This window comes from Propithecus coquereli, unplaced genomic scaffold (genome assembly GCF_000956105.1).
Source record: "Propithecus coquereli isolate 6110/MARCELLA unplaced genomic scaffold, Pcoq_1.0 Scaffold1, whole genome shotgun sequence".
NCBI lineage: Eukaryota > Metazoa > Chordata > Mammalia > Primates > Indriidae > Propithecus > Propithecus coquereli.
The window spans coordinates 8,907,045-8,919,409 of NW_012133857.1; positions in this window are offsets into that span (position 1 = coordinate 8,907,045).

Here is a 12,365-nt window from a genome sequence, read left to right on the forward strand (position 1 = left end):
CACGTGCGCAGGGAGAGCCGGAGGACCCTGCCCCAGGCAAGCCTCGCAAACACGCAGATGCTGATGATTGAAGGGCCTGAGAAATGGGCTGCTTCCTGCCAGGCTACTTGTTTAAGATTATTTTCAAGCACCAGTTGGGGCAGACTTTCAGGGAAAAGAAACTAAGGGGAGGCAGAGTTTGAAAATTCTCGTTCCTGTTAATTTCATAAAAGTCAGTCATATGACAAACTGCTGGGAGCTCACTTTGTATTCTTCACCAGTATAACAGTCTTCATGGGTTACTCAAGCATATTTCTTCTTTTCTCTTTATGGTTTTGTGGGTTTTTTTTTTTTTTTCCCTAGAGAGAGGACTGAGCAGTGACATCCTGTGCCTGGTTCTGGACTCAAACCTGGCTGTTTCCCACTGTGGTTACCCTCAGGTAACCCCAGGCCCCATCACAGCTGTGCTACCGGCTCTAACCACCACCTGTGCAGGCTGCCCAGGACCTTCTGCTTCCACCGTCTCCACTCACCTGCCACTGCGCTGGGCCACATCATCCCTGTCTCCTTCACCCTGCAGCTTGGCTGTGATGTCTTCTGAGTGGCCCTCGGGAGCCCCTCTCTTCCCTTTGTCACCCAGCTCTGGCTCCAGGAGGCTGACACACGGTGGGGAGGGACTTCATCAATGGCTCCCTTCGCTCCTGGCAGGGAGGGCAGTGGGGTCAGGACACCGGTTCCCTGGGCTCACTCTGCCCGGCCCCTCTCCACCCTGGCCTCCCTGCTTCAGGTTCTGGCGACAGCTCCCTTCTCTGGTCTCTGCAGGCCAGCTGCCATGCTCTGTGGCTTCCCACACCCCCGCATACCATCCCTTTATTAATCTCTCCTCAGATTACCCGACTTGAGTGTGCCATCTGCCTCCTCCTGGGCCCTGCACCCTGACACACAGCTCTGCTACCCTTCACATCTCACATTCTTGAAGGTCCCAGTGGCCTTCTAAAAGGTAAATCCAATGAGCATGTCTTTCCTTTTCATCCTCCTCCTGTTGCATCTGACAGTTCCCCTTGCATGTCCCCCAAGCATCACATCAGCACGTCTGAAATAACTCACTTTGCTCCTCCCACCCCCTTCCAGGGGCATCACCGCCTGCCACCCCAGGCTTCCACCTGCCATCACCCCCACCCCGTCAGAGCACCTCAGAATTGTTGAGCTGGGCTCCAGCCCTCAGCGCTCCTGGTCCACCCTGACTCGGGTACGGGGTGCCCGAGTTCACCTGGCCGGCTCAGAACGTGGGGCCCATCTCAAGTCCCTGAGTCCCTTGTCAGCCTCCTTGGTGGCTCCTCCACTCCAGTCTCTCACGCTAGGCACTCCAACCACCGTGGCAAAGGAATCACCTTAAAAATGCCGTTCTGAGCATATCACCCACCAGCTCGACACTGCTCGGCTCCCCAGTGTGCACAAGCCCCCAGCCCTGGCATACGGTCCGGTGTCTCACGACCTCTCCGGCTGCAGGGCAGCCTGCACCTCCTCTCGCCTGCAGGAATCAGTTCCCTGCTGCGGCTCAGTGGGCACTGGGCTGCCTGGCCACGTGGCCCCTCTGCCCCGTCTTGTACGTGCTGAGGATCTGTCCCAGTGCCGGGCATGCTTCTAGACTCCAGATCTGGCTCGGAAAACCCTAGGGGGCTCTCCCGTTCTCTCATTTCCTACAGTCCTGTATTTTCTGCCCCATTTATCACTAAACAATTAATCACGTCCTACTTCTGGCTGCCCTGAGCAGCTATGAAACCACCCGCTTAACTCTTTGGCAGCCCCTGCCTGACCACCCCAACCAGGCCGAAGCTCCCTGGAGGCGCAACTGTTTATCTTGTACCTCTCTTTCTCTCTCAGCAAATAGCAGAACGCCCAATGGACGGAAAGCGCACAGAAGAGTAGGACCCTCCATTTTACAACAGGGACATGAACAGATACATGATGGCAAAGGCCTTTCTGGAGTCTCTCGGTGCCCTGTGAGCCAGAGACGGTGCAGTGACAGTTACCTACCCAGCCTCCAATGACCTCCAAGCCACCCAAAATGAGGTTTTCAGTTTCTGTTCTATATAAATCTGGCCTCATTACAAATGATTAAATATATTGCAAATTCTACTTAAATATAGGCTATGACTTACAGATGTTTTTCTCCAAAGATGCTGCAGTGTTTCTATAGCCTGGTCCTCTGTGACCTTCATGTGAAACCAGTGACACCACCTCCACGTGCAGGTGCAAGCCACTCTGTCACAGCTTACCTGGGAGTTTGCGGTCACTTCCGAACTGGCCACCTCTACCTACCCTCACCCAGACTAATCCACTTTCCCCATTGCAGCAAGGGAGATTAAAAGAAGGAAAACTTGATCATGTCATTCTCCACGACCCTAACCTTTAGTCCCTCCAAGGCCATGCCCCTGCTGTCCCATCCAGATGTCTCACCCTCCCCAACCCCTTCTCGGTCCGCCTTCACCGAGCAGCCTCATCTTTCAGGTTTTTGCCTAAATATCTCTTAATACCTGTCTACACACCCTCCTGCATGCGAGGCATAAACTAAGGGGCGGGGATTTTGCTCTGATCCCTCCTCATCTGGTGCAGTACATAGTTCCTGCACGTGGTAGGTCCTCAAAGTGTCAGTTTCACTTTGCTCATGATAAAAACTGTAACAGGATAGAATTCAGAGTGAGGTGGGTCATTCCAAGGGGTTTGTTCTCCAACACACCAGAAGTCTTCCTTCTTGTCTCAAATTAATCTCAGCTATAATACCCAGAAAAACCTGTTCTGTCCCTGCTGTGGAATCCTCAGTGGGTGAGGGGTCCCAGTGTCTGCAGACACCTCTCTGCACGGCCTCACCAGGGAACCATTCAGCAGCTCTGGGGAAGTCACTCCAATGTGGGGCCTTGGTTTTCCCTCTTTCTTTTCTATTGTGGTAAACTACATATAATATAAAAATTACTATTTTAATCATTTCAAGTGTACAAGTCAGTAGCATAAATACATTCACACTATTGTGCAACCATCACGGCCATTCATCTGCATAACATTTTCATCTTCCCAAACTGAAACTCTGTGCCTGTTAAAAAATAACTCAACCACCATCACTACCATTCTACTTTCTGTCTCAGTGAATCTGACTACTCTAGGTATCTCATGTAAGTGGAATCATACAGTATTTGCTCTCCTATGATTGGCTTATTCATTTTGCACAAGGTCTTCAAGGCTCATCCATGTTGGAGCACGTGTCAGAATTTTCTTCTCTGTTAAGCTGAATAATATTCCATTGTATGTACATATCATGTTCTGTTTACCTGTTCATCTGTCCATGGACACTTGGGCTGCTTCTACCTTTTAGTTCTTCCTCTTGTACAATGGGTTTAATCTTAATCTGCTTCAAAGACAAAACCAAACAACCCTTCCCCCAGCCAACTGCAGCAGGGCTGCCCGGCCCATGTCCCCTTGGCATTTCCAGTGAGCCTGGACTCTCTGCCTGAGGCTGCCTCGGCCTTTGGGGGCCAGGCTGGGAGTGCCTGTACATTAACAGCCCCATGAGTGGCCTTGAACCCATGACCCCTGCAGCTCCCTCACCTCGGTTGGCTGCAGTTACCTACCCTCCAATGAAGGGTGTCCTGGCTTCCTTCCCTCCCCTGTCGCACGTTCCCTCTCCCCAGACCAATGTTGCCTGGGCTAATCTCCCAGATAAACCACTTGCACTTGAATATTCTCCCAGAATTGGCTTCTGGGAGAATTGGGAGGCACTCACCGACCATCTAAATACATTACTCCCCCAGGCCCCACGCTACTGAGGGCCCGTGCACAGAGGCAATGATGGGGGAGGGAACCCGCACAAGCGGGCTCTGCAGGCTGAGAACCCCGAGATCTACCCAAAGTGGCAACGATTCTATCTCGGTTGGGGGGTCCTGACCTAAGTCAGCCTGGAAATCTTCTTGAGAGTCAGATGAGTAGGGCCTTTCTGAGTGCTCTAGGCTCAGGGTGGCAGCTGCAGGTTCCTGCCGAGACAAACCAGGTTGCCCTTGTGGCTCACGCTGGCCTCACGTACCTGTACCAAGTAGTGTCTCCATGTACTAGGTGAAGCCACAACTATTCCAAGGCTGCTGCCTCTGTCAGAGACCTGATAGGGGGTCAGACCCAGAGTCAACCTGTTCCTGCAGAGACTCTCACCCCACCCCCATTCTCAGGTCTCTGTTGGCCCCCTGTGTGAGTGTGACGGCACAGCGCTGCCTTCCCTGAGTTTAAGCAGCCAACGGGAGAAGTCAACCAGGGACAGGTATTGGTCCAGACCAAACACCAAGCAGGCCAGGTCCAGCCGGCACCTGCCTCATCCACCCAGGGACAGGATCTGCTCCTAGGATGAGTGCAGAGGGTGCATTTTGCTCTGGGTCAGAGCCCGGCCTTCTCCAGCCACCCTCCTTTCTCCCTTCTGTGGCTAGGCCTGTTGTCAGGCTAACCCTTTCCTGCAAACTGCAGAAGATTCAATGACCCTGCCACAGAGCTCTAGTATGTCAAAGGCGCAAGAGCAAGAGAGTAGGACTTTTAAAAGAGCAGATGTCCTTAACACTCATCTGCAGTCACTATTATCACTGGAAGTAGATTTCATGTAGTTAATGAGGTCATGGATCATGTTATCCTCTGTCCTGATTCTGACCAGTTCAGATGAAAATCCACAGCTGGCACCTGCCATGGTTATGGGGCCTGTGAACAGTTTTGTCCTAAGAAACAACCACTGATTACAAAATGGAGCTTACAAAATTCCTCAAAGCCAACCTGTACCTCGAATTCTTTGTCAGCTCATGACTTATTCCAACCTGCCCACCAAGGCCGGGAGTAATACCTGTTTACTCAACAAATCTTTCCTGAAAGTACTGCACCGGGGTCTATGATATAGAAAAACTGACAGGGAAGGGCCGGCCCGCTGGGAGTCTCCAGTCCAGTGACGGGCAGATGAGCAATGACCCAACGACTGACACTAACTGTGTCAGCAGCTGTTCCCAAGGCCTCACGTCCATGAACTTCTTTAACCTTCTCAGCAGCTCTTTGAGGAAGGCATTATTATGCTCACATCACAGAATGAGGAAACAACTGACCCCCACTGCCTCAATTTACCCAACATCACTTGGCTACCAAATGGCAAGCCAGCCTCCCATTCCACGCTCGTAACCACTATGCACACAAACTGCCCAGGAGCCTAACCCTGGGGCGATCTGTGCATTTCACACAGCCACTGCGCTCTGGCACCTGGTGTCTCCCTTTCCGAGCCTCAGAACAGAGCCGTCTCACTGTCATGGGGAAGCCACACAGAAAAACAAATGTCTGCTCACCTTTCTGAACATGTCACACTCTGCTGACCCCTGTTCAGAGCAGTTTTGCAGGAATAATAACTAAAGTCAGGGTTTTGATGGAGAGAAACAAACCACAGACATCTAGAGGGCTCTGAGTTTTGACAGAGGTTTTCCCTGCCACCGAGAGCAAGCCCCTGCCACCTTGCTTTCATAAGTCACTGAAATAGCCTCAGTCCTGTCTCTTTTGCTAGGTTACACATGCTTTAAAGCACAACGATCACAATGTAACGTGGCACAGGTGTAGGGAAATGTCCAGGCACACGTACACGTATGCACACGCATGCCTCCATCTGTATTGCTTCAACACACAGAACCTGCTCATTCCTCACCTCATGCAAGAAAAGACACAGACATTCCTGCCAGGCACTGTGCTGGGTGCTAGAAGGATGCAGATGACCAATCAGTCGTGGTCTCTGACTTGAGGTTCTCAGAGTCTAATGAGAAAGACCACGGGAGAACTCATTTTGAGACACTCTGAGAGAAGCGCTGGTTACACACAGAAAGGAGCCACTGGCTCTGCCAGGAGTGGGGTGGGGTAGGGGTAACGGAGTCAGGGAGGGCTGCCCAGAAGAGGAGACTGCTACCTGTGTCTTACGCACTAAGTAGGAATAGTTTAGAGTTTCTTTAAAAAAAGCTTACAAGGAAACAGGTAGATGGGGGAGTGGCATTTCCCACGTTTCCCAGTCAGAACTGAGCAGAGAGGGGCTCAAGGTATGAGCTTGGAGCCAGGAGTCCTGGATTCGGACCCTCGCTCCACCTGCCGGGCCCGGGCCTTTGGGCAACTACTTTGCCTATCTCCCTACCTGCAGAAAGCTGACTGCACACCCTCTCACTCAATCCTCACTACAAAGGGCTTGGCCCACCCAGTACCTATTCAATAAACTGCTTATTAAAATGGCCTACGGACAGAGTAGACACTTTGCTTATTTTCTACTGGGAGTATGTCTGTTTGCTCCTAATCCAACGTCTCAGAGTTCTGTAGGGCCCCTGGCTCCCAGACTGGGCCTGGAGACAAGAGTGAAGGATAACCCTTTGGTTTTATGCATAAACTGTCAATGTTCCCTGACAGGATACTATATGAGAATAAATATGAAGAGATAGGAAAAAAATCAGAAGGCTCCGAGAGATAACAGGAAAAGTCTATCTTCCATTAGCTTGAGGGGCCTGTTATTTAAATGGTCATCTCCTTTGAAGGAGGTACAGTGGGGTGGGATGGGGAGCTTGGCCTGAGGGAAAGTAAATTTCCTCCAAATCACATTTAATTGTAGGGAACTGCAGAGAACCAAGAAGAGGAGCCCCAGTTTCAGAAAACAATTCACAAATAAATTGCCAATCAGCATAGCTCCAACTCCATGGCAAACTCCTCTTTGAAATAATGGAGGAAAGGAACAAGGGAAATTTATAATCTTTTTTTCCTGGGCATATATCAGCCTGTATTTTTGACAAGCAGTAATGGAAAGTAGGTGTCCTGCATGCTTCTACTTTCCTTGCTGTTGGTTCTCTAACTGGCTTTCTGCCCCTCTCTGCTCTCATAACACTCAATCGATTCTGTGATTCCTACGTGTCTAGTGACCCAGACTTGCATGAGGCTTGTTTAGAATTTTAACTGCACTTCTCTTCTTGACTTTTCATGGCTTGTAAGTTTCTCCAGAGGTTTCCTGGCTCCTCATCCTTGGCAAGAAGGAACACGAGGCCTCTTTACCTGGAGGCAGCCCAAGGAAGCAGCAACAACGTTGCTGATGGAGGGAGCAGGGCCCAGGTGGCTTTCAAAACAGGCATTCATTCACAAGAGGACCCGGGGGGAGTGACACCAAAGGGACAGCAGGATAACCGTGGTTTCAAAGGCACAGGATTGGGGGCCCCTTACAGAACAGTGCTTCTCAAAAGTTAGCGTGCACGTGAATCACCTGCAGACTCCAATTCAGCAGGTCTGGGGTGGAGCCTCAAATTCTGTGTTTCTAACAAGCCCCATGGACTACACTTGGAGTGGCAAGAGTCTAGATAACCTAATTCAACTGTCTCACTTTTCAGAGGCAGACACCAGGCCCAGAGCAAGGAAATGACTTGGGGAAGGGAGGCCAGAGAAGAAATGGGTTGAGTCTAACAGCTGGGTCTATAATTCCTGGTGACAGTACCCTTTCAAAAGAATCATTTAAATAGCCACAGAGATGACAGGGTGAGGGGCTCACCCTCCCACCCCGTCATCATCAGCCTTGGGTAGGATGTCAGTTGGAGACATTGCTCAGCTTCGAACCTGACAGATGTGGGATAACACTTGGGTGCTGCTGAGCCACTGGGTTCTGCGTGGTTCCTAGTGCAGCCACGGCGAACGGGTACAGGAGTCTAGGAGAAGCGGCAACTGGCCTCGGCCCCGCTCAGCAGCCAAGTCAGGCAGCTCCTTACTCCAGAGAGACAGGAAGCTGACCTGCTAATTGAGGGGACAGGACAACTTTAGTAAGAGGTCATTGCTGACTCCAATTTCGTGATGCCTTCTGACTTTCAGCCCTTTGCTCACATTCCTACACATAAAAGAGAAACTGGACTTTTAATCATGGTGGTTGGCTGGAAAAAGTGACACTTTTGCTAATAATAAACATGCCATTGCTAACACTTTACTGGTCACATGCCTTTTGCCCAGATCTCCTGGAGCTTCCTAAACACTTGCTCATTCATCACTTGGAGGCCTGAGGCCTCTGCTCACTCAGCAGCAGAGAAAGGCAGCTAACTCCCGGCCTGGGGGACCTTTCTCAGGCTCCTGAGTTGATGGTTTTCTCAGAGGGAAGGAGGACAAGGACTTACCCATAGCCTTGTTAAAGAAGCAAGGTATCGAGGGTAAATAATTTCCTATCAATCCAACTGCTTGCCGCGTCAGAGCCTGGCTTGGGTCTTAATCTAGTTCAGCTTCTTTCTGTGTTATCTTAGGGAAATCAAATTTTCTGAGCCTCAGTTTCCGCAACATATTAATAAAACCTTAAAGAGTTGCTGTCAAGGTTATAGATAATAACTATGTAAGGAAAAGCCTGTGTTCGCTTCCACATGTAGGTACTTAAGGGTAGCTATTTTGTTTATCAGAGCACAGAGTAAGCAGGGTTGCCATGCGTAATCGTGCAGGTTGTTCACTGCACAGACTCCTAGCCAAGAAGGTAAATAAGGCTGAAATCCATCCTGAGCTCCACGGGCCAAGCCTTGCTCCCTGTACGGCCTGCAGCTGCCCAGAAAGAAAGGTCCCTGATTCTAATTTGCACAAAGGCTATATGGCAGTCCTGAGAGAAAGTCCAGGGTATGGAAGGTTAAAGATATGTTTGTGCTGAAACTTCTCTGAAAGAAAGTGGAAAGTGATCCCTTAACTCAGTGACTTGTGAATAACTACACAGCTTAAAAAAAAACTGCCAGTGAATTTTCCCTTTATTGTGAAGACTCCAATTCAGTAGGTCTGAGGAGAGGCCTAGAAATCCATGCTTTTAGCCAACATTCTGGGTGGTATTTGCGCACATCCAGGTTTGAGAACCACTGTGATTTTTCCGGTCTCCTTGACTCAGGCCTGGGCTCTCAGAAGCCAGGAGCAGGTCGATCAAACGGACAAACAGGAAATCATCTCCAGCAGTTCAAGTTCAAATTCCAGGGTTAGGAATCCAGAAGTACCCCCTGTGTCTTGTTAACAAGAACTGTAGTTGACCAGGGCCTCCCAGTAGTTGGGCTGGGGAGTGGCCAGGGCATAAAAAAGGGAATGCGTGGCGAAGCGGCCAGCGTGGGAGGTGGCCATGTCTCTGACAAGTAGCCTCTGATGCACACTAATGACAGGAAAGAGCGTGGCCACCGAAGGCAATTACAGGGGAAGAGACATCGCACAAGCCAGCGAGTCGGGGGAGTGCAGGGGGATCTTATTATCCCTCTGTCGGGCTTAATAGGAGTTAATAGTTGGAAGGGAATAAAAGAATGGTGTGCGAAGTTTAGTGCCAATACAGTCTAATATGCATGCTATGTTTTTATTTCAAAGAGGATAAAAGGCCCAAATTTTATACTGAAAACAAATGTTAAAAATTAATTATAAAGAAGACACCAGAGGGCCTCAAGCCTGTTCCCCGGGTGACTGATTAAATGCCTGCCTCATTTAGACCAGTATAAACCCAGTCTCTTGGAAGAAGGCCAAAACTATTTGCCAACGTCCGCAGAGACTCTCCAAGAAAATGATCCTGGTGCCAGGAAAGAGAAAAACATACTCACCACTGCTGCCCGGAGACAGCCACCGCTACAGGGTGGAATCCAGTCACGGGCAGGAAAGGAGAATGATTCTGCAAGGTCAAGGTGGGCCAAGAGCATCCTTCACCACTTGAAACTGATTATTGATGAACCAAGCAAATGAGGCCACATAGGCCTGTGAGAAAAGTGGTCCAGAGAGGTTCCTTCTCTCTGCAGGCAGAGTGAGGAGTGAGGGAGGCTTTTTTAACCCCTGGATTTTGTTTGGTTTGAGAACATCTTCCCAGTTCTCAGACTGTGCAAGCTCTAATTGAAAATTTTAGAGCAGAAAGTAAGCCTCCATTATCTTTTGAATTTTAAAATTACATTTTAATGGCGAGATAACACGTTCCTTGTTAAAACAAAACGAAAAGATTACCAAAAATGCTGACATCCCCCCTTCAATACTCCCCACCCCAAACTCTAGTTCTTTCTTTTTGCCTGAAAGGTAACTGCTGTTAGCAGTCTGGTGTGGGTCATTGCAGACCCAGAGAACACACAAAACAATGCAGAATTGTGTCGTATAGTATTTTTCTACTGATGATGTCACACTGGGCATAATTTTTGCAACTTGCACTTTTTGTTGAACAACAGGTCTCAGAATTCGATTCATGTTGGTGCATATGCTAATTGCAGCATAGTATTCCAAAGTACGCATACAATTACTCCATGTTCAACAACAAAAAATAGCCTTAACTAATATTTTGGGCTTTTCATAATAAGGTTCTAACCTACATTTTCTACTTTATTTCTGCCAGTCCTTTTCCCCCACCCCTCCACTTCCAAGGAGACTGTGCACAAACCGAAAGAAACCATTTGCCCTGTCCTTCAGAGAGGGCAGCATTTTGTGGAGGGCTGTCTGCATCCTCTGTTCCTGTTCCTCCCCATCCTTCAAGGTCAGCTCCCAGCCCAGCCAGCAGCCATTACACCTGCCCTAGGACTTCTAGTCTACTTTGCATGCCCCTGGGTAGGGCCCTTCCCTCTTCTGCTGGGCATTTGAGTCGCTAAAGGACTATTCTTATCTTCCCTTTCTAGGAGTGAGCTAGGAGTGTTTACCAGGGATATAGCAGGTGCTCAACAAATTTTTTTAAAAAAAGGAAATCTTGCTGATTCTCTACATTGCTATAGGGAGGAAGAAGAACAAAAGCTCAATGAGAAGAAGTTAAACTGTGGAAACAATACTTTCCTTCCTTCCATCCGAAGGCTAACAGAATACGCCACCCCAAAATATGCCTCTTTGGCATATGGATTATTTTGAGTTAAAGGGCATTGAGAACCAGAAGATGCAGGAAAAGCTCTAAAAGACAGGGTACAAGTTTTCCCTTTTTAAAGAAAAGAAAGTTTCTATTTGTCAAAAAATCTCTCCCTCTCCCTTAACAGGAAGAGAAGGACTCTTAACAACTCTTACCAGTGGGGAAGGCAATATCCCTTGTTTACTGTACTTTTCCTGGTCACCATCCCCAAAACCCCTTTTGTTTAGCCCAAGTTCTGACCATACCTCAGGGTTACTCATTATTGGGTACACCCATACATACATGAGCAACACACATGCTAATAAACTTCTCCTTTTCTCCTGTTAATCTGTCTTTTACCAGTCTAATTTACAAGGTCCGGCTGGAGAACCCAAGATGGATAGAGGAAAAAAATTTTTTTCCTTCCCTACACATCATCCATCCTTCCATCGTTCCTTCCTTCTGTATATACTTCTACCCCTCCCTCCATTCTTCCTCCTCGGTGGTAGCCGTGAGAACACCCCCCCCCCCCCGCAGATCTCTGACTGCAAGGGGCTTACTGACTGGCCTGCATGGTGAGGTTGGGGTGAGACAGCGTCTGGGGTGCAGGTGTTTGGCACGCCTGGTTTACTGCGGATATGGGACAGTAGTGACAGTCATGGTGACACCATTTCCTGGAATTCTCTCAATGCTAGACAGCCTCCTACTTTCCATGGTGCTTTCATTTCATCCTACTATGACCCAGGAATGGATAACTCCTATTTGGAGTTATCCAAATGGATAACTGCATGGAGAGACCTGTGGTCTGCCTGAGTGGTCGTGGCAATGCCCACGTGAGCCCTCGGGAGCTCGGACCTCTGTGAGTACCTCCAGCCTGAGGCAGTGGAAGCCAAGCGATATCTGCAGCCCAAGAGTCACTAGAACAAAATGGGTTTCACCATCCCTCTCAACTCTGTCTGGCTGTGTCTTGGTCTAGGGAGGTACCACATGCCTAGCACAGACTGAAAAATATTTGGATTTTTTCCCTCTTAAACCAGACTATGCCACTTAGGAAACATGGGCTGTTACCCTCTGCATTCTCTTAGATTCTGAGACTCCACACCTCCTTGGCCTACCCTCTTTCAGCTTTAGACAACGAACAGCATAGCTGCAGCTCCCTTTCCCCCTCCTCCGAGCCTTGGCTTGAAAAGCACGGCCTGCCCTGGAAGGCTGGTTGAGGCTTCTCCCTCAGTGCAGCCCCGAGGCGCCCCATCACGTACCACACCGACATGCAACCACCCCCTCCTGCCTGTCTCCCCGGAGGAAAGAGGGGGGCCTGGGGGGCCAGAGGCAGGAGATGGCACCGTCGCAAAGGGGGATCAAGAGAATGTGCAGGGTGACCGCTTGCAAGTTGGGTTTTAGGCACTCCAACAGATTAGCTTAGAAAGCAATTTCAGCTGAATGGTCATTCTGCCAGCCCTCTCTGGGCTGTCACCCCCAATCCTGGGTGCTGTGTCGCACTTAGCTTCCCACACCTCACGGCTGGGAGGAGTCTCTCAGGCTG